Below are 22,196 nucleotides of genomic sequence, written 5' to 3' on the forward strand. Positions count from 1 at the left end.
TTTAAGCAATTGATGGCCAAATGACTTCCTGAATGAAAATCTTGTGATCCTATGTAGTGATCAAGGCTCCAAAAAGGAAAGGAGTGATCTTGATTAACACAATTGTAATTGTTGGGTAATAACCTTCAAAGTCCTTATGTGAGATCAGTTTGCAAGGTCTTCTGGGTAGGTGCTTTCCTGAAGCTCTATCTGAGCATCCTCAGATAATCTCTCCATTACAGATTATGTCTTGATTAAGAAGTTAGACAGAAGGATCCTGTAAAGCAAAGCTCTCTATTCGGGATACTTTTCAGGCTAAACTAGTGCAAGCACGGGAACTGCCCTCATTCTGCCCAGATGGTCAGTGTAGGAATGAAAGGGGAATGCCAGGGTAGTTTGGTTTTTTCTCCAAATGTTTCTATGGCTTTATGTGTGAAAAAGGGAAGCCTATCAGGGATGTTTGTATGGGGGAGTGGAGTGGAGAGAAAGCGCTAAATGATGCTACCTGCCCAGCTACTCACCTCTCTTTACCAGACTGTTTGCATCCATTTAGAGATCTCACAGTGCTTCTTGGGGATTGGGACACTATTCCCAAATGGAGGTCCTCTGTTTTTCTCTGCTGTGCAGCCTACACTTCTCATTCCAGTGACATGTTCATTTGCATGTAAGTACAAGTCACATTTACCCCAGTTTTCAGCTACTCTTGAATGTCTGGCTCATTTGTTACTGTTCTTAGTTATCCACTGTACCCCTGTATAGAACAGGACACTGGTGGCAATTATAAAAGCAGAAAAGTGCCTGCTGTCTCTCAAGGCTTCTCTGCTTTCTACTTTTCAAAATTTTAAATGAACATGCTGTTAGAATTCTATCTAAGCTCCACCCCACAATTACCTGGCAAGAGTCAAGTTTGCCCCTCCCTACAGTTACTTGGCAACAGCCAGGTAGACTTGGCCTACTATAAATGGGGCTGATCACCCTCTCCCCTCTCTCTCTCTCTCTTACTCCTCTCTCTCTTATCTCTGTCCTACCTCTCTCACTCTCAGCTTCTCTCTTGCACCTCTTGGGCTCTCCTCCCCTCCCAACTCTCCCCATGTAGTCATGGCCTGCCTCTGCTTCTCTGCTCTCTCCCCGTCTCTGCCTTTCTCTCCCTCTACTACCCTCTTAACTCTCATCCCATGCTCTGAACAAACTCTATTCTATACTATGCTGGTGTGTGTCTGGACCCTCAGGACAAGGGACGCCTCAACACTGGGCCCTGTGAAATACCCACTTATCCCACACCACTGCATACCATATTCTCTAAACTTCTTTCCCTTTTTATGATCACAACACATGTAGCCTTTCTAGCATAAGAAGCATGGCTGTTCACCATGCTTTATAGGTCTTCATAACAAGCACCATTCCCTTCATGACTCTCATTCACAATTGCATTTTGCCCGTTTGATCGATCCCTTCCAGTGACTGAGGGAAGATATGTTTGTGCCAATAGCTGCCATTTCCCTACACCTGAGATGAAATCTCAGCCCTAGAACAGAAAGAACATTCGTTTCAGAGTTCTGTCTCTTCCTAACATAACCTGAAATGCTTAGCAACTCTACTTGGACCATCAACTATCCCATATCATACTGGTCTGCAGATAGACAAAATAGTACAAACTTGACTTAAAAGAAGTTTCTAACACTAGCTAGAAAACATCATACTAAGTGAGGTAACCCAGACTCAAAAGGTGACTCATGGTATGCACTCACTAATAAGTGGATATTAACCTAGAAAACTGGAATACCCCAAACATAATCCATACATCAAATGAGGTACAAGAAGAAAGGAGGAGTGGCCCCTTGTTCTGGAAAGACTCAGTGAAGAAGTATAGGGCAAAACCAGAAAGGGGAAGTGGGAAGGGGTGGGTGGGAGGACAGGGGGAGAGAAGGGGGCTTATGGGACTTTCGGGGAGTGGGGGGCTAGAAAAGGGGAAATCATTTGAAATGTAAATAAAAATATATCGAATAAAAAAAAGAAAAAAAAGTTTCTAGCACTTCTGGAAAGTTGGTAAATTACTTAATCTCTGTGATCCTGTTTCTCCCCTCCTTACCCACATGTGCCAGACATTCCTACATAATTGCATGGTCCTGGCAGAGGGTATCATGTATTCATGTCTCTATTTCTTTACAAGAGCACCAGTGGAAAATTCCTAAGCATGGGTTCATCCATCCAATCCTGGAACAATAACAACATACTAGTGAATGAAAGTTACTATCTCGAAAATTTCTCTGGATTTTCTTACTATCATTGTTTCCATTGTTGGGCTGGCAGGATATGCCATAGTGCTATGACTTCTAGCCTTCCACATGCATAGGAATGCCTTCTCTGTCTATTTCCTCAACCTGGCTGGTGCTGATTTCTTGTACCTTTGCATTCAGATTGTGATTTCCCTTCAGTGTGTCCTTCAGATAAATATCAGAACCTTTTATATTCTCACTGTATTTATGTTTCCTTACCTTGCAGGTTTAGGTTTGATTGCAACCATAAATGTTGAGTGCTGCCTATTTGTTGTATAACCCATCTGGTATCACTGTCAAAGACCAAGAAACACATCAGCCATCATGTATGCTCTGCTCTGGACTTTCTGCCTACTGTTGAGCCTCCTGGTAGCACAAAGCAGTGGCTTTCTGTTCAGTCATTCTGACTATTATTTCTGTACTATCTGTGTCTTTATTATTACTACATTTATAATAGTATTATCTGAGGTTCCTTCTGTATCCAGACTTGTCCTGTTGGTGAAGATCGTCTGTGGATCACACAGGATTCCTGTGACCAGGTTCTATGTGACCATTGCCCTCACAGTGGTGGCCTTCTTATTCTTTGGTCTGTGTTTTGGTATCTAATGGTTCCTCTTGTCATGGATTATTGATTTCCAAATAATTTTCTCCGACAAGGTTCATGAAGTGATTGCATTCCTGTCCTGTATTAATAGCTGTGCTAATTTCAGTTACTTCCTTGTTGGCTCTGTTAGGCACCACAGGCTGAAAGGAGAGACTCTGAAGCTACTTTTGCAGAAAGCCATGCAGGACACTCCTGAGGAAGATGGTGGAGAGAGGGGTCCTTCACAAGTCTGGGGAATTGAAAACAGTCTAATACAGTAGTTGATTGAGTCCTTGATCATACATATTTTCTCTGAGAATCAATTTTGCCTTTATCTATGTAGGCAACTTTCACAATCTTGTTCAATCCGTAGAATAAATAGTTATTTTATAGAAATTTGGAGAAATTAGCTTATTACATAGAAACTGACTGCAGCACACGAAAGCTGCCTTGTGTGAGCCTCACTGCATCCCCTTGTGATATAACCCTTGTAATCACTTGGGGCAAGAACAGCTCCACTCTGAAGAAATGCCTCCCTCAGAACAAGGATCAAGGTAGTGCAACAAAGGTTAGAGGTTCTTCAGTCACTAATCTTGATAAAGATTAAATGATTATTATATTTTAAAGACATGTTTGTATTTTTTAAAGTTGTTTACTAAGTATTGAAAGAAATTAAAAGACACTGTCAAAAGGGCAAAACAGCAACCAACAAATTGAGAAAAGATCTTCACCAACACTACATCCGACAGAGGGCTTATATCCAAGATATACAAAGAACTCAAGAAGGTAGACTCAAGAGAGCCAAATATCCTCCTTAAAAATGGGGTACAGAGCTAAACAAAGAATTTTCACCTGAAGAATATCAAATGGCTGAGAAGCACCAAAAGAAATGTTCAACATCCTTAGTCATCAGGGAAATGCAAATCAAAACAACCCTGAGATTTCACCTCACCCCAGTCAGAATGACTAAGATCAAAAACTCAGGAAAAAACAGGTGCTGGCAAGGATGTGGAGAAAGAAGAACATTCCTCCACTGCTGATGGGGTTGCAAGCTAGTACTACCACTCTGGAAGTCAATCTGGTGGTTCCTCAGAAAACTGGGAAAGATACTTCCAGAGGACCCCACTATACCACTCCTAGGCATATACCCAGAGGATTCCCCAGCATGTAATAAGGATACATGCTCCACTATGTTCATAGCAGCCCTATTTATAATAGGCAGAAGCTGGAAAGAACCCAGATGTTCCTGAATGGAAGAATGGATACAGAAAATGTGGTATATATACACAATGGAGTACTATTCAGCCATTAGAAACAATGAATTCATGAAATTCTTAGACAAATGGATGGAACTGGAGAACATCATCCTAAGTGAGGTAACCCAGTCTCAAAAGAACACTCATGGTATGCACTCACTGATAAATGTATATTAGCCTAGAATCTTGGAATACCCAAGACATAATCCACATATTAAATGATGTCCAAGAAGAACGGAGGAGTGGCCCCTGGTCCTGGAAAGGCTCAGTGCAGCAGTGTAGGGGAATACCAGGACAGGGAAGTGAGAAGAGGTGGACTGGGGAACAGGGGGAGGGAAGTGGGCTTATAAGACTTTCAGGGAGGGGGATCCAGGAAAGGGAAAATCACTTGAAATGTAAATAAAGAATATATTGAATAAAAAATAAAAGAAATTAATGGAAATATCCACAAGTCCAGTTCCTTCAATATCCTCACACTTTAGAATATGTACATAATTTTAAAATGTTTCTTAAGTAAATTGCTTAGTAAACAAATATGCATCTCTAGGACTACCTATTCTAAATCTCCATTCACCCATTGGAGTCTTCAATTTCAAGTATCTGCCACTTTCACCCTCTAAAAGAATAAGGACAGGTTTTATACATCACATCCAAGCACTCTCAAAGGTAGAGGGAGACTGTCTCTGCTTTCTCTTTGCCTTGGTTAACATTCCGTGGTCATGTCTTGCCTTTTCTTCCCTTGTCTTTCTACTGATTCTCTCTCTATGACTGTCTAATCCTTCATAAAAAAAGATTTCAATGACTGTCATTGAACTTATTTTCTCTTGGAACTGAACCTCTGCCAAATGTATATTATTCCCAGGACTGTGTAGCATCCATAAGTTGAATTATGCATGCTTATATACATTTTCCCTTAGAAATATTTTTTTAAATAGAATGACATCACTGTCTCCTTTCCCTTTTTTCCCTCTAGCCCTTCCTAGCTACCATCACTTGACCCCTTTCTGTGTCTCCCCTCCTAAATAAGTAGCTTCTTCATTTTTATAATTATTATTTATTGTGTGTGTGTGTGTGTGTAAATATTACCTGCTGTGTCTATTTTTGTTGTTTGTGTATATTCAAGGTTGACAACCATAAAATTTTGCATTTTTCTTTGACTGTTGAGTCCATGGTTTCTATGGGATTTTTGGCATCTGAGATTCGTTCTTCTATATATTGTATTATGTTCTTGATATTTGCATCTATGACCCCTGATTTCTTTCCAAGGTTTTCTTTTTTTTACAAAAATAATAATTTTAATAACAAATAACGAACATAATTTTCATAATTATATGGAGGAAGCAGTATGTATAAGTCTCTAAGTCCCCAAGTCAATTTCTTTTTTAAAAAAAATATTTTATTTTTCTATATTCTTTGTTTACATTCCAAATGATTTCCCCTTTCCCAGATCCCCCCTCCCCATATGTTCCATAAAACTTCTTCTCTCCATCCATTCTCCAATAACCTCCCTCGTTTATTTCTCTGTCCTTATATTCCCCTCCAATGCTAGATCAATCCTTTCCAGGATCAGGACCCTCTCCGTACTTCTTCATGGGAGTTATTTGTTATGCGATTTGTGCCTTGGGTATTCAGGGCTTCTGGGCTAATTAATATCCTCTTATCAGAGATTGCATTCTATGTGTATTCTTTTGTGACTGGGTTACCTCACTTAGGATGATATTTTCCAGATCAAACCATTTGCCTAAAAATTTTGAGAATTCATTATGTCTAATTGCTGAGTAGTATTCCATTGTGTAAATATACCACATTTTCTGTATCCATTCCTCCTTTGAGGGGCATCTGGGTTCTTTCCAGCTTCTGGCTATTATAAATAAGACTGCTATGAACATAATGGAGCATGTGTCTTTATTGCATGCCGGGGAATCCTTTGGGTATATGCCCAGGAGAGGTATAGCAGGGTCCTCTGGAAGTGTCATGTCCACTTTTCTGAGGAACCTCCAGACTGATTTCCAAAGTGGTTGTACCATCTTACAGCCCCACCAGCAGTGGAGGAGTGTTCCTCTTTCTCCACATCCTCGTCAACACCTGCTGTCTCCTGAGTTTTTGACCTTAGCCATTCTGATTGGTGTAAGGTGAAATCTCAGGGTTGTTTTGATTTGCATTTTCCTAATGACTAATGATGTTGAGCACTTCTTAAGGTGCCTCTTGGCCATCCGAATTTCTTCAGGTGAAAATTCTTTGTTTAGATCTATACCCCATTTTTTAATAGGGTTATTTCGCTCCCTGGGGTCTAACTTCTTGCGTTCTTTGTATATATGGGATATTAGCCCTCTATCAGATGTGGGGTTGGTGAATATCCTTTCCCAATTTGACAGTTGCCGTTTTGGCCTTTTAACAGTGTCCTTTGCCTTACAGAAACTTTGTAATTTTATGAGGTCCTATTTGTCAATTCTTGATCTTAGAGAATAAGCTATTGGTGATCTGTTCAGGAACTTCCCCCCCCCCTCCGTGCCCATGTCCTCTAGGGTCTTCCCCAGTTTCTTTTCTATTAGTTTCAGTGTGTCTGGTTTTACATGGAGGTCCTTGATCCACTTGGAGTGAAGTTTAGTACATGGAGATAAGAATGGATCAATTCACATTCTTCTGCATGCTGACCTCCAATTGAACCAGCACCATTTGTTGAAAAGGCTATCTTTTTTCCACTGGAAGTTTTTGGCTCCTTTGTCGAAGATCAAGTGACCATAGGTGTGTGGGTTCATTTCTAGATCTTCAATTCTATTCCATTGGTCCACTTGTCTGTCACTGTGCCAACACCATGCCATTTTTAACACTATTGATCTGTAGTATTGCTTGAAGTCAGGGATACTGATTCCCCCAGAATTTCTTTTGTTGTTGAGAATAGTTTTAGCTATCCTGGGTTTTTTGTTATTCCAGATGAATTTGAGAATTGTTTTTCTAACTCTGTGAGGAACTGAGCTGGGATTTTAATGGAGATTGCATTGAATGTGTAGATCACTTTTGAGAAGCTGGCCATTTTAACTATATTAATCCTGCTGATCCACAAGCATGGCAGATTTTTCCATTTTCTGAGGTCTTCGATTTCCTTCTTCAGTGACCTGAAGTTCTTGTCGTATAGATCTTTCACTTGTTTGCTTAGAGTCACACCAAGATACTTTATATTGTTTGTGGCTATTGTGAAGGGTGTCATTTCCCTAACTTCTTTCTCAGCCTGCTTATCCTTTGAGTATAGGAAGGCAACTGATTTGCTTGAGTTGATTTTATAACCAGCTACTTTGCTGAAGTTGTTTATAAGCTGTAGGAGTTCTCTGGTGGAGGTTTTCGGGTCACTTAAGTAGACTATCATGTCATCTGCAATAGTGATAATTTGATTTCTTCCTTTCCAATTTGTATCCCCTTGACCTCCTTATGCTGTCTAATTGCTCTAGCTAGAACTTCAAGTACTATATTGAAAAGATATGGAGAAAGTACAGCCTTGTCTAGTCCCTGATTTTAGTGGGATTACTTCAAGTTTCTCTCCATTTAGTTTGATGCTGGCTACCGGTTTGCTGTATATTGCTTTAACGATATTTAGGTATGGGCCTTGAATTCCTGTTCTTTCCAAGACTTTTAGCATGAAAGGATGCTGAATTTTGTCAAATGTTTTTTCTGCATCCAATGAGATGATCATATGGTATTTTTCTTTGAGTTTATGTAGTGGATTGCATTGATGGATTTCCGTATATTGAACCAACCATGCATTCCCAGGATAAAGCCTACTTGATCATGGTGGATGAACATTTTGATGTGTTCTTGGATTCGGTTGGCAAGAATTTTATTGAGTATTTTTGCATCGATGTTCATAAGGGAAATTGGTCTGAAGTTCTCTTTCTTTGTTGGAACTTTGTGTGGTTTTGGTATCAGCGTAATTGTGGCTTCGTAGAAGGAATTGGGTAGTGTTCCTTCTGTTTCTATTTTGTGGAATGGTTTGAAGAGTATTGGTGTTAACTCTTCTTTGAAGGTCTGATAGAATTCTGCACTGAAACCATCTGGTCCTGTGCTTTTTTTTTTTTTTTTTTTTTTTTTTTGGTTGGAAGACTTTCTATGACTCCTTCTATTTCTTTAGGCATTATGGGACTGTTTAGATGATCTATTTGGTCCTGATTTAATTTTGGTATTTGGTATCTGTCAAGGAAATTGTCCATTTCCTCCAGATTCTCCAGTTGTGTTGAGTGCAGGCTCTTGTAGTAGGATCTGATGATTTTTTGGATTTCCTCAGTTTCTGTTGTTATATCTCCCTTTTCATTTCTAAGTTTGCTAATTTGGATACTTTCTCTGTGCCCTTTGGTCAGTCTGGCTAAGGGTTTATCTATCTTGTTGATTTTCTCAAAGAACCATCTCCTGGTTTTGTTGATTCTTTGTATGGTTCTCTTTGTTTCTACTTGATTGATTTCAGTCCTGAGTTTGACGATTTCCTGCCTTCTACTCCTCCTGGGTGAAATAGCTTCTTTTTGTTCCAGGGCTTTCAGGTGTGTCATTAAGCTGGTAATGTATGCTCTCTCCATTTTCTTTTTGGAGGCACTCAGGGCTATGAGTTTTCCTCTTAGCACTACTTTCATTGTGTCCCATAGATTTGGGTATGTTGTGTCTTCATTTTCATTGTGTTCTAAAACATCTTTAATTTCTTTCTTCCTTGACCAAGGTATCATTGAGTAGAGTATTGTTCAGTTTCCACGTGTATGTGGGTTTTCTGTTGTTTTTGTTGCTATTGAAGACCACTTTTACTCCATAGTGATCTGATAGGAGGCATAGGATTAGTTTGATCTTCTTATATTTGTTGAGTTGTGTCTTGTGACCAAGTATATGGTCGATTTTGTAGAAGGTACCATGAGATGCTGAGAAAAAGGTATATTCTTTTGCTTTAGGATAGAATGTTCTATATATGTCTGTTAAAACTAATTGGTCCAAAGCTTCAATTAGTTTCATTGTGTCCCTGTTTAGTTTCTGTTTTCCTGATCGGTCCATTGAGGAAAGTGCAGTGTTGAAGTCACCCACAATTATTGTGTTAGGTGCAATGTGTGCTTTGAGCTTTAATAAAGTTTCTTTTACGAATGAGGGTGCCCTTGCATTTGGAGCATAGATGTTCAGGATTGAGAGTTCTTCTTGTTGTATTTTTCCTTTGACCAGCAAGAAGTGTCCCTCAGAGTCTCTTTTGATGACTTTGGGTTGAAAGTCAGTTTTGTCTGATATTAAAATGGCTACTCCAGCTTGTTTCCTGAGACCATTTGCTTGTAAAATTGTCTTCCAGCCTTTTACTCTAAGGTAGTGTTTGTCTTTGACCCTGAGGTGTGTTTCCTGTAAGCAGCAAAATGTAGGGTCCTGTTTACGTATCCAGTCAGTTAGCCTATGTCTTTTTATTGGGGCATTGAGTCAAAGGAATAGTGATTGTTACTTCCTGTCATTTTTGACGTTATTTTTTAAATTTGATTGGTTAACTTCTTTTGGGTTTGATGAACGGTTACTATCTTGCTTTTTCCAGGGTGAAGTTTCCCTCCTTGTATTGGTGTTTTCCTCCTATTATCCTTTGTAGGGCTGGGTTTGTGGATAGATATTGGGTAAACTTGGTTTTGTCATGGAATATCTTAGTTTCTCCATCTACGGTGATTGAGAGTTTTGCTGGATATAGTAGTTTTGGCCGGCATTTGTGTTCTCTTAGAGTCTGCATGAGATCTGCCCAGGATTTTCTAGCCTTCATAGTCTCAGGTGAAAAGTCTGCTGTGATTCTGATAGGTCTTCCTTTATATGTTACTTGGCCTTTTTCTCTTACTGTCTTTAATATTCTTTCTTTGTTTAGTACATTTGATGTTTTGATTATTATGTGACGGGAAGTATTTCTGTTCTGGTCCAGTCTGTTTGGAGTTCTGTAGGCTTCTTGTATATTCATGGGCATCTCTCTCTTTAGGTTAGGGACGTTTTCTTCCATAATTTTATTGAAGATATTTGCTGGCCCTTTAAGTTGTAAATCTTCACTCTCATCTATGCCTATAATCCTTAGGTTTGGTCTTCTCATTGTGTCCTGGATTTCCTGGTTTTTTGGGTTACAAGCTTTTTGCATTTTGCATTTTCTTTAACTGTTGATTGAGCCCATGGTTTCTATGGTATCTTCAGCATCTGAGATTCTTTCTTCTATCTCTTGTATTCTGTTGATATTTGCATCTATGTCCCCTGATTTCTTCCCAAGGCTTTCTATCTCCAAAGTTGTCTCCCTTAGAGTTTTCTTACTTGTTTCTAGATTTTAGATCCTGGATGGTTTTGCTTAGCTCCTTCACTTGCTTGTTTGTGCTTTCCTGTCTTTAAGAGATTTTTGTGTTTCCTCTTTCATGACCTCAGCCTGTTGACCAAAGTTCTCCTCTATTTCTTTAAGTGTTTTTTGTGTTTCATCCTTATTGGCTTTTGTATTCTCCTGGATTTCTTTCAATGATTTTTGTGTTTCCCTTGCAAGGGCTTCTAACTTTTGATCCATTTTCTTCTGAATTTCTTTAAGTATGTCCTTCATGTGTTCCTGTACCAGCATCATGACCAGTGATTTTAAATTCAAATCGTGTTTTACTGGTGTGATGGGGTATCCAGGACATGCTGTTAAAGGAGAATTGGGTTCAGATGTTGCCATATTGCCTTGATTTCTGTTAGTGACGTTCCTGCGTTTGCTTTTTGCCATCTAGTTCTCACTGGTGTTAGGTGGTCATGTCAATGCTGGACTCACCAGTGCAAGCTGCCCCTTACCAGGTGGCCTCTGGTGCACAGCTTACCTCCTGCACTGCCTGGAGACAGGGTGCTGTTGCCCAGGCTGTTCAAATCCTGAAGCAGACACTTGAAGGCTCCTGCTGGGGCCCGCTGGATTCACTGGAGCACACCGACTTCTCCCTGCTGGCTGCCCGGAAGCCCCTCTTGCCTCTTGTAGGACCTGGAGATGTGGTGTTGCCGCCCAGGCTGATCTGGATCCATAAGCGGAGAGATCTGAGGGCTCCCGCCAGAGGCCTCAGGACTGGAACCTAAGCTCCGTGCCACAGGAGCAAGCTGTGCTGTGAGCTCCCAGACAGCCTCTGGGTGCACACCAGGTCTCCCGCACTTCCTGGAGACCTAGTGCTGTGGCCCAGGCTGTTCAGATCCCAAAGCAGGCACCTGAAGGCTCCTGCTGGGCCCACTGGATTCACCTGAGCACACTGACTTCTCCCCGCTGGCCGCCCGGAAGCCTTTGTACTGCATTTTTAATATGTATATTTAGTTCTCTGGAGGCTATCTTTGTGAGTTCTTTGTACATATTGGAAATTAGACCTTTATCAGATGTAGGATTGGTAAAGATCTTTTCCCAATCTGTTTGTTGCCATTTTGCCCTATTGACAATATTCTTTGCCTTACAGAAGTTTTGCAATTTTATGACGTCCCATTTGTAAATTATTAATGTTAAAGCATAAGCTATTGGTGTTCTGTTCAAGAAATTTTCCTTGTGCCCCTCAAGATTCTTCCTTTCTTTCTTTTCTATTATTTTCAGTGTATCTGGTTTTATGTGGATTTCCTTGATCCACTTGGACTTGAACTTTGTACAGGGAGATAAAAAGTTTCAATTTGCATTATTCTATATGCTAACTGCCAGTTGAACTAGGACCATTTATTGAAAATGCTCTCTTTTTTACTACTAGATGGTCTTAATTCCTTTGTCAAAGGTAAGTGACCACAGCCATGTGGGTTCATTTCTGGGTCTTCAATTCAATTTTTCCATTTATCTACCTGCCTGTCACTGTACCAATACCATGCAGTTTTTTATTATGATTGCTATATCAATCATAATAAATCAAGGTGATGAAGTGCACCTTGAGATCAGGGATAGTGATTTTTCCACAAATTATTTTATTATTGAGAATAGTTTTTGCTGTCCTGGGATTTTTGTCATTCCAGATGAATTTTCAAATTGTTCTTTCTAACTCTATGAAGAATTGAGTTGGAATTTTAATGAGGATTGCATTGAATATATAGATTTCTTTAAACAAAATGTTCACTTTTACTATATTAATCCTGCCAATCCATGAACATGGGAGATCTTTCCATATTCTGAAATCTTTTTTGATTTCTCTCTTCAGAGACTTGAAGTTCTTATCACACAGATCTTTTACTTGCTACTTAGAGTCACAAAAGTAATTAATTTTATTTGTGACTGTTGTGAAGGATGTTGTGTCCCTAATTCCTTTCCCAGCCTGTTTATTCTTTGAGTAGAGGAAGGAAGGCCACTGATTTGATTGAGTTAATTTTATATCCAGCCACTTTGCCGAAATTGTTTATCAGGTTTAGGAGTTCTCTGGGGAAATTTTTGGGGTCACATAAGTATACTAACACATCTTCTGCAAATAGGGATATTTTGACTTCTTCCTTTCCAATTTGTTTCACTTTGACCTTGTTTTGTTGACTAATTGCTCTAGCTAGGACTCGAGTACTATATTGAATACATAGGGACACAGTATGCAGTCTTGTCTATTCCCTGATTTTAGTGGGATTGCATCAAGTTTCTCTCCATTTAGTTTGATGTTAGCTACTGGTTTGCTGCATATTGCTTTTACTATGTTTAGACATGGGCCTTGAATTCTTGATCTTTTATCATGAAGGGGAATTGCATTTTGTCAAATGCTTTCTCATCATGAAAAAGACCATGTGTGTTTTTTTTCATTGAGTTTATTTATATAATGGATTACATTGATGGATTTCTATACTTTGAACTATCCCTGTATTCCTGGGATGAAGCCTACTTGATAATGTTGGACGATCATTTTGATGTGTTCTTAGATTTGCCTAGATTTCTATATTTAAATCCATACTATAAAAGCCAAGTGTGCTCATCATCAAAATCATCAAAAATGTCACTCATGCATACACACACACACAAAGATACACACACACACACACACAAAGATACACACACACACACTTTTATCTAAAGGTTCTTGGGAACGTGAAAAAGGGACAGTATAGGTAAGCTTTTAAAGAGCAAACTGATGTATTTAGCTCATCGAACACAGAGAAGTCACTCATACAGGTACCTACCTAAAGCATTTATCCATATAGACTACTGCTTAGTACCAAAAGGTCCTCTGCACACTATCAGAGGAAAAGGGTAAACACAAATCCATTAAAAACATTTCAGTGTTTTTGCCTACAAGATACATTGGTTCAATACTGGCACAAAAGTTGTAGAAGTAACAAATCATTACCTTGTTGGTTAATACCTGCTCCCTGAGAGAGAACTCAGTCCCACCACTTCTCAGGTGGCCAAGATTTTGAGACTAGAAAGATTATGTACCTAGAAGCAAAGTAAAAACTTATGGCAAAAAGACAACTCCTAATGACATTCCAATATAATCACAGATCATTGACCATCTGTGAGGCTTACTCCTGCAGTAGATGGAAACAAACAGAGATACACATGAAACAATATGCAGAGAGTGAGGGAACTCAGAATAATCAGTCCTAAACAGGTTATCTCTCTCAAACCTCTCTTCTCAGGATGAGATACAGAGGAAGAGGCAGAAATATTGTAAGAGCCAAAGGTAATGGAGAGCACCAACTTGGCCTTCTGGACATAACAGGATTGATGCACACATAAACTCACAGAGATGTCGCATCCTGAACAGTGCTTATATAGGTCTGCAATAGATCCTAGAGCTGAGTGGAGAAGTAGACAAAAACTAACATGCTTAATCCAGAAGCTATTTCTAATTAATAAACATTTGCAAATGAAAAATTATTTTTCTCCAATAATATATCACTTCTTATACAAAACTGACACTTAAATGCAGGTCTGTTGCCCAGCAGTAGATGACCAACAACAACAACAACAACAAAAAAAAAACCTCCCTCTCTGGAAGGGAACAGCTAGGAGCACACAGGGCCTACGATCAGTAGAGCAGCTGGGACAGAAGCCTTCCTGCCTGCTGCCATTTGCACCAGGGAGCCAGGAGACTCCACAGCCTTCTGTGCACAGCCTGCCAGGAGAGAGTGATCTCCCAGCAGTGCTTTCACTGCTGAGCTCAGAAGAGTAAGGACACTGGCTTACAGGTCCACGGGGAGGAAAAAAATTCCAGCCAGAGACAACAATATCAACTAGCAACAGAGATAATCAGATGGCAAAAAGTAAGCACAAGAACCCTACCAAAAAAACCAAAGTCACATGGCAACATCAGAACCCAGGTCTCCCACCACAGCAAGTCCCAGATAACCCAACACACAGGAAAGTGAGAGTTGGATTTAAAATCGTATCTTATGATACTGATAGAGGGCTTCAAGAAAGACTTAAATAGCTCCCTTAAAGAAATACAGGGGACCATTGGTGAACAGGTAAAAACCCTTAAAGAGAAAACACAAAAATCCCTTAAAGAAATACAGGAGTTCATGGGTCAACGGGCAGAAACCCTTAAAGAAGAAACACAAAAATCCCTTAAAGAATTACAGGAAAGCACAAACAATAAAGTGAAGGAACTGAGCAAAACCATCCAGGATCTAAAAGTGGAAGTAGAAATGATAAAGAAATCATAAAGTGAGACATCTCTGGAGATAGAAAACCTTGGAAGGAATTCAGGAGTCATAGATGCAAGCATCAACAGAATACAAGAGATAGAAGAAAGAACCTCCGGTGCTGAAGATACCATGGAAAACATTGACTCAACAGTCAGAGAAAATGCAAAATGCATAAAGCTGGTAACCCAAAACATCCAGGAACTCCAGGACACAATGAGAAGACCAAACCTAAGGATTATAAGTATAGAAGAGAGCGAAAATTTCCAACTTAAAGGGCCAGTGAATATCTTCAACAAAATTATGGAAGAAAACTTCCCTAACCTAAAGAGATGTCCATGAACATACAAGAAGCCTTCAGAACTCCAAACAGACTAGATCAGAACAGAAAGTCCTCCCAACACATAATAATAAAAACACCAAATTCACTAAACAAAGAAAGAATATTAAAAGCAGTAAGGTGAAAAAAAAAAAAAAGGCAAGTAACTCACAAAAGCAGACCTATCAGAATTATACCAGACTTCTCACCAGAGGCCGTGAAAGCTAGAAGATCCTGGGCAGACCTCATACAGACCCTAAGAGAACACAAATGCCAGCCCAGGCTACTGTACCCAGCAAAACTTCCAATCATCATAGATGGAAAAAACAAGATATTCCATGATAAAACAAAATTTACACAGTATCTGTCCACAAATCCAGCCCTACAAAGGATAATAGATGGAAAATGCCAACACAAGAAGGAAAACTACACCCTAGAAAAAGCAAGAAAGTAATCTTCCAACAAACCCAAAAGAAGATACCCATACAAACATATAAATAACATCAAAAATAACAGAGAGCAACAATCAATATTCCTTAATATCTCTTAATAACAATTGACTCAACTTCCCAATAAAAAGACATAGACTAACAAATATTTCTCATGTAAATCTTCAACTTTATCAGAAAATGTTTGTAATTCCCCTTTTAATTAATTTAGTAATGTTTTTATGTCTAGCATTTTATCTGCATTATTTTTCATGATAATCTTCAATTTTAATGTCTTTCTATATACTTCCTCTATTTTATCAGAAAAGTTTTCAATGTAAATCTTTTTATCACAAATGTTTCTAATTCCACCTTCAATTAATTTAGAAAGAGTTTTTATGTCTGCCATTTTATAGGTAAAATTTTCATGAAATAGTGACTTTTTTGTTTTCTTTTTTTTTAATTTTTTTTATTCGATATAATTTATTTACATTTCAAATGATTTCCCCTTTTCTAGCCCACCACTCCCCAAAAGTCCCGTAAGCCCCCTTCTCTTCCCCTGTCCTCCCACCCACCCCTTCCCACTTCCCCGTTCTGGTTTTGTCGAATACTGCTTCACTGAGTCTTTCCAGAACCAGGAGCCACTCCTCCTTTCTTCTTGTATCTCATTTGATGTGTGGATTATGTTTTGGGTATTCCAGTTTTCTAGGTTAATATCCACTTATTAGTGAGTGCATACCATGATTCACCTTTTGAGTCTGGGTTACCTCACTTAGTATGATGTTCTCTAGCTCCATCCATTTGCCTAAGAATTTCATGAATTCATTGTTTCTAATGGCTGAATAGTACTCCATTGTGTAGATATACCACATTTTTTGCATCCACTCTTCTGTTGAGGGATACCTGGGTTCTTTCCAGCATCTGGCAATTATAAATAGGGCTGCTATGAACATAGTAGAGCATGTATCCTTATTACATGGTGGGGAATCCTCTGGGTATATGCCCAGGAGTGGTATAGCAGGATCTTCTGGAAGTGAGGTGCCCAGTTTTCGGAAGAACCGCCAGATTGCTTTCCAGAGTGGTTATACCAATTTGCAACCCCACCAGCAGTGGAGGAGTGTTCCTCTTTCTCCACACCCTCTCCAACACCTGCTGTCTCCTGAATTTTTAATCTTAGCCATTCTGACTGGTGTAAGATGAAATCTCAGGGTTGTTTTGATTTGCATTTCCCTAATGACTAATGAAGTTGAGCATTTTTTAAGATGCTTCTCCGCCATCCGAAGTTCTTCAGGTGAGAATTCTTTGTTTAACTCTGTACCCCATTTTTAATAGGGTTGTTTGGTTTTCTGGAGTCTAACTTCTTGAGTTCTTTATATATATTGGATATTAGTCCTCTATCTGATGTAGGATTGGTGAAGATCTTTTCCCAATGTGTTGGTTGCCGATTTGTCCTCTTGATGGTGTCCTTTGCCTTACAGAAACTTTGTAATTTTATGAGGTCCCATTTGTCAATTCAGAAGGAGTCATAGAAAGTCTTCCAACCAAAAAAAGCACAGGACCAGATGGTTTCAGTGCAGAATTCTATCAGACCTTCAAAGAAGAGTTAACACCAATACTCTTCAAACTATTCCACAAAATAGAAACAGAAGGAACATTACCCAATTCCTTCTACGAAGCCACAATTACGCTGATACCAAAGCCACACAAAGATCCAACAAAGAAAGAGAACTTCAGACCGATTTCCCTTATGAACATCGATGCAAAAATACTCAATAAAATTCTTGCCAACCGAATCCAAGAACACATCAAAACGATCATCCACCATGATCAAGTAGGCTTTATCCCGGGAATGCAGGGTTGGTTCAATATACGGAAATCCATCAATGCAATCCACTACATAAACAAACTCAAAGAACAAAACCACATGGTAATTTCATTGGATGCTGAAAAAGCATTTGACAAAATTCAGCATCCTTTCATGCTTAAAGTCTTGGAGAGAACAGGAATTCAAGGCCCATACCTAAACATAGTAAAAGCAATATACAGCAAACCGGTAGCCAGCATCAAACTAAATGGAGAGAAACTTGAAGCAATCCCACTGAAATCAGGGACTAGACAAGGCTGCCCCCTTTCTCCTTATCTTTTCAATATTGTACTTGAGGTACTAGCTCGGCAATTCGACAACATAAGGAGGTCAAAGGGATACAAATTGGAAAGGAAGAAGTCAAACTATCATTATTTGCAGACGACATGATAGTCTACCTAAGTGACCCAAAAAACTCCACTAGAGAGCTCCTACAGCTGATAAACAACTTCAGCAAAGTGGCAGGTTATAAAATCAACACAAGCAAATCAGTGGCCTTCCTATACTCAAAGGATAAGCAGGCTGAGAAAGAAATTAGGGAAATGACCCCCTTCACAATAGCCACAAACAGTATAAAGTATCTTGGGGTGACTCTTACCAAACATGTGAAAGATCTGTATGACAAGAACTTCAAGACTCTGAAGAAGGAAATGGAAGAAGACCTCAAAAAATGGGAAAACCTCCTATGCTCATGGATTGGTAGAATCAATATAGTTAAAATGGCCATTTTGCCAAAAGCAATATACAGATTCAATGCAATACCCATCAAAATCCCAACTCAATTCTTCACAGAGTTAGAAAGAGCAATTATCAAATTCATCTGGAACAACAAAAAACCCAGGATAGCTAAAACTATTCTCAGCAACAAAAGAAAATCTGGGGTAATCAGTATCCCTGACCTCAAGCAATACTACAGAGCAATAGTGTTAAAAAATGCATGGTATTGGTACAGTGACAGGCAGGAGGATCAATGGAACAGGATTGAAGATCCAGAAATGAACCCACACACCTATGGCCACTTGATCCTCGACAAAGAGGCTAAAAACATCCAATGGAAAAAAGACAGCCTTTTCAACAAATGGTGCTGGTTCAACTGGAGGTCAGCATGCAGAAGAATGCGAATTGATCCATTCTTGTCTCCTTGTACTAAGCTCAAATCCAAATGGATCAAGGACCTCCACATAAAGCCAGACACTCTGAAGCTAATAGAAAAGAAACTGGGGAAGACCCTTGAGGACATCGGTACAGGGAGAAATTTTCTGAACAGAAATAGTGACTTTTAACATGTTTTTCTATATATTTCTTGAATTTTACCAGAAATATTTTCCATGTAAATCTTTAATTTTATCTTAAAATGTTTATAATTCCACCTTTAATCAACTTAGAATTATCTTTGTGCCTATCACTTTATCTGTATAATTTCCATGATAATCTTTAGTTTTAACATGTTTTTCTATATATTTCTTCAATTTTATCAGAAATATTTTCCATGTAATATATTCAAGTTTATCAGAAAATGTTTATAATTCCACTTTCAATCAACTTAGGAATACTTTTATGCCTACCATTATTACATCTATATAAAATTTTCCATGATAATCTTCAATTCTAACATGTTTAAAATTTTTAACACCTAAAATTTTTCTACAATTTTATCAGAAATATTTTCCACGTAAATCTTCAATTCTATCACAAAATGTTTCTATTTCATATTTAATTAATTTAACAATGTTTTACATGTCTACCACTTTACTCTTTAATTTTCCATGAAATTTTCAGTTTTAACGTGTTTTCTATGTATCTCTTCTATTTTATCTGAAATATTTTCCATGTAAATATTTAATTTTATCATAAAGTTTTTTACTTCCCTTTTCAATTAAAAAAAAGCCTCAATACTATTTAAAGGTTGTTTTGTCTCTTGATGTTGTATGCTTTCTATGGGCTCTTGCTCCTCTAACTCTTCCTCCCCTTCTCCTTTTCCTCCTCCCTCCTGATGCTCCTTCCTCCTCTTCTTTGTTCTGCTCCTCCTTCCTCCTCCTCTTCTTCTTTGTCCTCTTCCTACTTTTTACTTCTTTACCTTAAAGACCTTTTACTTATATATTATATGTGGCATTGTGGTGTAGTGTCTATATTTGTTTCTTATGGTTTTCCTTTGGCTCAATTTTTCCTGTTTATTTTGTCCTATTTTGTTTATTTTTATTTTATCATGTCTTAATTTGTATAGATGATATTTGTCTTCTAGTGAGGCATGGATTTACATTGGTCGGGAGTCAGGGAATGAGTTTGTAGGAGTAGTTGGGTAAGGGGAAACCATAGTCAAAATATATTATATAAAAAAAACTCTATTTTCAATAAAGCAATGTATTCAACGTAAGAATAGCATTGTCCTGTAGCAACTACATGCCCATTACTAGTCATTCTCATCTTTTCTTCAGATGATCTGCATAGAAAGCTTTCATCATTACAAAAAAACTCCTCATCTTCTAGAAAAAACTAAGGAGAATGCTTGTATTGTGTTAGGGTTGTCTCTCTTATTTACTGAACTTCACCTAGCAGTCTCCCAAGAAACATACCCTTGTTTCAGTTCCCTCTAAGCAGAGGCACTCAAACTTCACTCTTCCTTTTCCCTTCCTCTGCTGAGCAATCTTCTCTGACCTACACACACCCCAAGCTATGCACCTAAGTGCTTCCTGCTGCTCAGCAAGCAGTGTTGGGTTCTTACCTCAGTGTCCTGACAGGAAACAACATTAGATTTTTGTGCATGCATGAATAACTCTGAGTATAATTAGGGTTGGCTACCAAAGAAATTTGGGAATATAGAGAGTTTCTCCATCACTTGTCTGTTCCTGTTCTAGTGACTTCTTTAGCATGTGCATCCTTATTTTCTATGTCACCCAAATTATCCAATAATATACATATTTGCATTCATTTTAAAAGGGAGACTACAAAGGGCCTAACACAAATGTAACATGAAGTTGTAAAATTATTTCCATCTTCAATTTCTGATACTCTGTAAGATACTTCTGTGCTTTTTATTGTTTGAGTGTATGGTTCTAATATATTCACAAAGAAAAATATTCTTTTTCTTTTTCTTGATTTATTACCTCCAATAAAATTTCAAGCATGATAGTGGATAAAAGAGGGATGTGTTGATGTGCTTGTCTCATTCCTGATTAAGAGGTGATGCTATTGTTTCACATTCAGTAAGACCCTGGGTGTTTATAATACATAGCCTTTACCATATTAGAATATCATCTATCCATCCCAAATTTCTTGAGTTTTCACCTATTGTTTTTCAATGACATTTTTTACATATTTACATATTTACATTTTTACATATTTACAATTTTCAAATATGTTTCTTTCTTCACTTATTTACGTGTTGTGTTAATATTTATTACTTTTTTAGAATATTGAAGGATCATTGCATTCTTGGAAAAACCGTATTCACTGTATATATTTTATCTATTTTTTAAATTGTTATCATTGCTGTTTTTATATTCTTTTTCAATTTCATATGTGCAAATAATTCATTATGATCTTATTCACCCTGTATTACTCTGTCATCCCCTCGTCCCTGCTCCTGGTGATACAGTTCTTCTACCAGTCTCTTTCCTATATCGCCACTTTTTTTTTTAACATCTTATAGATTCTTTATGAATTTCACATCATGTACACCAAGCCCATTCATCTCCTTGTCCCTCCATATCTGTCATTACAACCTCCCCTCATCCATAAAAAAATCTGTCCATAGAAGCTGCAGTGTGCCCCACAGTATAGCCTTTTGCCCAAATAGCTTTACTTGTTAATATTCATTTCGATGAGTCATTGATCTAGTTCTCAGCCTCTGACTTCTGCTCTACTGTCAATACTGGATATTTATCTTGACTCCTGTTAGATATCCTGTTGTTTCCCTGCATTATGGAGACCCTTCAGCTTTGAATCAGTAAGATTTGCCCTTTCATGCACTCCAGCATTTCGTAGATGGTTTAGACATTAGGGCAGGTCAGGGCCTGGATATTAGCTAAGTTAATTAGCCCACCAGACCTCCTGCAGGCATGCCACCAGAGTCAACTCTACAGCACTTCCATGGTAAGGAGCAGGGCCAGTTCTTCAGTGCTCATCCCCCCTAGAGGCTGGCTATACCACACCCAGTCCCGCCATGAAGCCAGCACTGCCATTCTACACATGCAAGTTAAAGTGACTGTCCTCCTTAGTGCTGTTGCTGGAGAGGGGCTGGGCCAGCTCTCCTGAGTGCTGAAGTCATTGAGGGGCATATCTAGCTCTGCATAATCCTTAGGCATCAATATGGCCCCAGGAGGTAGCACATGACTTCTCACATGAGGCTGTTCCTCACTCTCTCATTTCCAGTTTATCTCTTCAGACTGTGCAAACCATTCCTCTTCCCTTTCTCTCCCACCACATACTTTCTCACTGTCGTGGCCCCTGCCCACCAGTGATGCATGGAAGTGAGCAAGCCTCTGGGTGTCTTGTTTTTCTAATTCATTGGTCAAACAATCTTTATATTTTTGGTTGTTTTCTGTTGCTTATTTTCTTCTCCACTGCCAGCCAGTAAGCAAGACACTGGGTGTCTTATTTTAATAATTCATTATTTATATGATCTTTATATCTTTGCATGTTTTCTGTTGTTTGCATTGTTCATTTCTAATTGCATTTGATGAAACAGGAAGCAACACAACTTGGTGGTGTTTGTGAAGACCATTTTATGAGCTAAAATATTGTAGAGAAAATTTTGTGTGTTGCTTAGAAGGATGTGTGCTCTGGGGTTGTTGGATAAATTACTAGCCACTTGTGGTCTCTTTTAGTTAAAGTGTTTTATCTATGAAGGTTCATTGTCAATTTATTTTCTGAATGATATGCAATAATAAGCGGTGTAGTGATACGAGCCTGTAATCTGAGAAGTCTAGAGGCAG

The 22,196-nt window shown here is 38.6% G+C and overlaps 1 pseudogene; it reads left to right on the forward strand.

Annotated features, from left to right (window-relative positions):
- Nucleotides 1-2,173: 2,173 nt before the first annotated feature.
- Nucleotides 2,174-3,119, forward strand: LOC127692222 (mas-related G-protein coupled receptor member B4-like; annotated as a pseudogene).
- The last annotated feature ends 19,077 nt before the right edge of the window (nucleotides 3,120-22,196 follow it).

Source organism: Apodemus sylvaticus, chromosome 1, assembly GCF_947179515.1.
Source record: "Apodemus sylvaticus chromosome 1, mApoSyl1.1, whole genome shotgun sequence".
Lineage (NCBI taxonomy): Eukaryota > Metazoa > Chordata > Mammalia > Rodentia > Muridae > Apodemus > Apodemus sylvaticus.